This window comes from Equus quagga, chromosome 1, assembly GCF_021613505.1.
Source record: "Equus quagga isolate Etosha38 chromosome 1, UCLA_HA_Equagga_1.0, whole genome shotgun sequence".
Lineage (NCBI taxonomy): Eukaryota > Metazoa > Chordata > Mammalia > Perissodactyla > Equidae > Equus > Equus quagga.
The window spans coordinates 150,577,045-150,581,687 of NC_060267.1; the positions used below are offsets into that span (position 1 = coordinate 150,577,045).

A 4,643-nucleotide genomic window follows, 5' to 3' on the forward strand; every position below is an offset into this window, starting at 1 on the left:
CTGAGGAATCTCCATACTGTTTTCCATAGTGGCTGCACCAGTTTGCATTCCCACCAGCAGCCAACACATCCGTTTTTTAGGGGGAGACAACCCACGAAGATCCAGGGACTCTAATGTTATTTCAATAGTGTTCTACCACACTGTTTACCAGAGAGTTTTACCATAGTGTTTTCATCATAGTGTTTTTTCCTGTCTTCTCTGACTACTACATAATTACAACCAGGTTAGCCAGTTCTCCACCCAGAACCATTAGGGAGGAGGCAGCCTGGAGTTATCTTGGAAAAGAAAGAAATACATGATTCAAGCTAGATGACTGCCACAGTTGCCTCTGGGTAAAATATAAGAGAATATGATTTAGATGAGATTAGAAACAAAAGACCAGAATAAGCACTTCTTTAATCTCTCATGAGAATGAGAATTTGGAGCCTTTCTCTGGAACTTTCTATCTGGTAATAGAATGGCCACATCTTCCATGTTCTCTTTTCCTAGTATTTTGTTTTTATCAGCTATATATACACAAATTTTAAAAATAAAATAATAGTAAAACGTTCAAAATCACCCCTCCTTCCCCTTCGATCCTACTCTCTAGAAGAAACTGCATTCAAGACTTTATTTATTCTTTTATTGGTTGCATATTTTGAAATAGCCTGCTTGTTATGTTAATATTTGATTTATCAAATTTAGACATTGTTTATAGTTTCCTGAATCAGTCAGTTTCAAGTCAGAAAAATAAAACCATCATCAGATAATTAATAGAGAAAATATAATACAGCTATAAAGGGGTTGGAACTGTAGTTCTCAATTAGGGGTGGGTGATTTTGTGCCCCAGGGAACATTTGGCAATGTTCCGACAATGTCAGGAGACATTTTGTTGGCACAACTGGGTGGAGGCTGATAATAACTAGTGGGTAGAGTCTGTCTGTGGATGCTGTTAAGCATCTTATAATACACAGGACAACACCCACAACAAAGATCAGCCCAAATGGCAATAGTATTAAGGCTGAGAAACCTTGGATTAGAAACCTGGAAGGATAACCAGGGGAAGAGGAGGCAACCCTGAGATTGCAAGAATTGCAAGAAGCCACTGTTACCTCCAGGGCCAGCAGGTCAGTGGGAGAAGGCAGTGTTAACAGAGGCCATCAGAGGAAGCAACAACCCAGATAGGCTGGCTTGGCATCAGCAGGGAATGTTTGGAGGAAGCTGAAGCCATAGAGGAGAAGCAGCTACTACCAGAGAAGTTGCCCAAGGCAGACAGTGTGGGAAGGAGAACTATCCTGGCTTCTCCTGCCCTCCCACCCTCCAATCTCCTGGCACTTCCATTGGCTGAACTCAGCCAGAAGCCAGTCATCAAGGTCTGGGAAGCACAGCTTACAGGAGTAGCCCTGTGCAAGAGGGGAAAGGCAGGGTATGAATTTGAGAGCAAATAAGCAAATATGCAGCATAACTTACCATTATGGAAGATGAGGATCAAACTCTGTTTAATGGCCGCTTCCCTTACTGCCCTCCTCCATAGGTGTATATATATATAGTTCTCACAAATTTTACTTAAAGTTGTATTATACTTAGATCATTGAGAATGTAGAAATATTGTTTACTCATATTATTACTATTGTTAATCATATGCGACGAGTAATGTTTATTCATGTTGTAAATGTTGTTAATCATAGTTACATTTCCTTTCTTGTACAACTTTTCATTTTTATTGGAGTTAAAATAGCCTCTTTTTTCTTTTTGCTTAGTTTTCTATGCACATATCATGAATTAGTCCCGAATTTCTCATTAGGTCTATAAGGCTTCTTTAAGTATTGTTTTTAATGCATTTCTTCAAACGCATTAGAAAGTCTACTTATTTCTTTCCTTTTTTTTTCAGTGATCTCCTTCCTGTAACCCTCTCTCCTTTAGCCTCTGTCCTTTGAATAGACCCATAAGTCTCCACGTCTTTTTCTTTTAAGAAACTTTACATCTTCTTAGTCTGTCTGTTAGTATCTTTCTGTTAATTACATTATTTTCCCCAATGAGACACACAATAAATAGTCAATCCCTTTCATCTGAGCTGTCCCAGAATTAGTGGAAGTCCCAGGATGCTTGTGCCGGTCTACAGACGGGAAGCCCTGGACTTAATAAGTGAAATCCAAGTACCTTTCCTTTACATTGTGGTTGTAGTAGAGGCTGCCGGTGCCCTGCCCTGATCCCCAGGTATTGTAAGTGTTGCTGCTAACAGCTCAAACTTACACCCTTCTCCAGAGAACTGTTCTTGGCCAATGGGAGCCACCTGACTGGAAATGCCTAGGAGGCTATATTTCCCCTCAAGGGCATCATTGTGCACTGAATGACTGACCGATAAAAGGATACAAAATCTGAGCCCCTTTGTTTCAAAGGGGACAAATCTGTGGTGTCATTCACACTCCAGAACTTCCCATGGGATCAGGCTGAAGTTAGACTTCAACTGAAACTTCATCTTTGTTTCGCCTCTTCCCCTGCTCTATCCCGCTTCCCTTCCCTTCTCCTGAAAGCACATTGGCACTGTGTCTCTCATATGAGAATCCCTGCCTCCGTCTCTGCTTCCGGGAACACAACGTAAGACAGTGGTGAACATTAGACATTTTTTGACTTCCTAGCATTCATTCTTCCTTCCTAATAGCACCAGATAGGGGTGTGGGGGAGATTGACCTCCCTGCCACTCCATTGTGGACGGTCTTGACGTGACTGTAAATCTGGGAAGCTGAAGGGGTTTGGGGAGGCTCCTTCCAGTAGACCTCTCCTTTCACCGCCTTGTACAGCAGGCCCAGGCATGTGACCTAGACTCAGCCAATTTGACGTTCTCTCCTGGGATTATGAATCTTGAGTGAGTAATACAAAGATAGAATGGCTCATTGAAGTTCGTTGACCTCATCACAGGCTCCTGCTAGCCTATTTCTCCTTCTCAGCCTTTCTGTGCTTCCTGCCTCTTAGCTTCCAAAGCCTTGCTTCCAACCCCTTTCCAAACTACCTGGTAGGCTTTTGTGAGAGCTCCAAATCCTTCCAATAATTTCCCTTTTGTATAAGGTCTCTCACTTGGGTTCTCTTGCTTTTATCCAAAAGAATCCTAAGTGATAACAGTTATCTTACTTTCTTTTGTCTAAGACCAGCATGAAAAAAGATCTGGGACCGGTCACTAATTCAGAAGAGGGTAGACACAGGGCTTCCGAGCTTGGCGAGTAAGAGCCTACCTGGACAGCTCTCCTTGCTGCAGAGGGGAGGTATGAGTTTGCAAAGCATCTCTCAAATGGGTAAATTTTACTTTGATCTTATGCTAAATTAGTTTCTTCTCTTACAAAGCCCGTGTCTGGCTTTCAGCCTCAAAACGATACATCTCAATCTGAAATCTCCTCTCAGCTGGCATTTTTCCTTTTCTTGTATGTCAATGGATTTTTTTCTGTTTCTTTTCTTTTATGTTCATGCAACAATCCTGAAAATAGAGTGATTCAACTGCGTGAAGACAGCTGTACTTCCGATTAAAAATATCTTCTGGAGGAAAAGAGTCTTTCTTATAAGTAGAATTGTCCCCCAAAATTGTTCAGTTTTCAGATTATAGGGAAGGAAATGAGCTCAACGGAAAAACCGAAATAGACACACATGATTCCAGAGGAATCTAAAGACAACGCTCGGATCTGAGTTACCAGGCAACTCTCTCTCCAAGGATGCCATCATTCTGATTTTATAGAATAATCAGGTGCCAGAATTTCTGACTCAAGAGATCTTGGGATAATAATGAATTCATCTTTTATGATTTTAAAAAACTATAAGAAGAAACTTCTCTCTTGCCTGGCACACACTTCACTACTTTTTCTTTCACAGTTTCTTTGTTGTGCGTCTTTAAAGCAAACAGATCTTCACTTGTTTGGGATGTTTTTGTTGGATCCTGCTGAGAGTGGGGATAGATGGAAGACCACTCAAGCCACTGCTTTTTAGCTGCTTCGGAATCTGATCTGATGGTTATTAAGAAGTTTTATCTACAAGGAACAAAGGGAAAATTGCACATAAACATCATCTAAAACAACAGTCATGGGACATTCAGCCTCATGCCTGAAAACAGGGTAAACAAATTGGATACAGAGCTGGACGAAGACAAAGGCACATAAAAGAGCGTTTTCATCAATATCTGAAAAAAAAACATCCTTGTAGTAACAGTCGTCTGTTCAGGCACTTGTGTACAAAATCTCAGAATAGAGTTTTAGAAAAAATTGTGTGCTAATTTTCCATTTTCTGTTTGTCTGTACCATGATATGTTACCTTTTATTCATTTGCTCATTAGCGAAAGCCTAATTTGTGCGAGAGTCTCTGCTAGACATGAGTCCACGCCAGTGCAAGAGTCTGCAGTCCCAGCCTCCAAGATGCTTACCCTCCAGAGATGGAAAGAGACATGTCGACAGCTCTTGACCAATGATATAGGACTGAAAATAGTAGGATCTACTGTTTGTGCCATTACAGGGGGGCCCACTACCTAAGGCTTTTTGAAGTTATTAAATATATTATTTATAGTATGAGCTTGTTGTATTTTATTAGTCAGGGTTCTTGGCTGCTAACAGTGCAAGCTAACTAAACAGAGAAGGAACGTAGGAGAAAGATGTCAGGGGAATCAAGTCTGTATGACCAGGCATGGA

The 4,643-nt window shown here is 41.1% G+C and overlaps 1 long non-coding RNA gene across 2 annotated transcripts; it reads left to right on the forward strand.

The window, feature by feature from the left end:
* Window positions 1–1,016: 1,016 nt before the first annotated feature.
* On the forward strand, window positions 1,017–3,494 carry LOC124249428 (uncharacterized). Of its 2 annotated transcripts, XR_006891393.1 has the most exons (3): window positions 1,017–1,106; window positions 3,124–3,239; window positions 3,459–3,494. It is a non-coding gene; the product is annotated as an uncharacterized LOC124249428 (long non-coding RNA). The 2 variants fall into 2 exon arrangements; XR_006891389.1 differs by lacking the exon at window positions 1,017–1,106 and having other exon boundaries at window positions 1,822–3,239.
* Window positions 3,495–4,643: the final 1,149 nt, after the last annotated feature.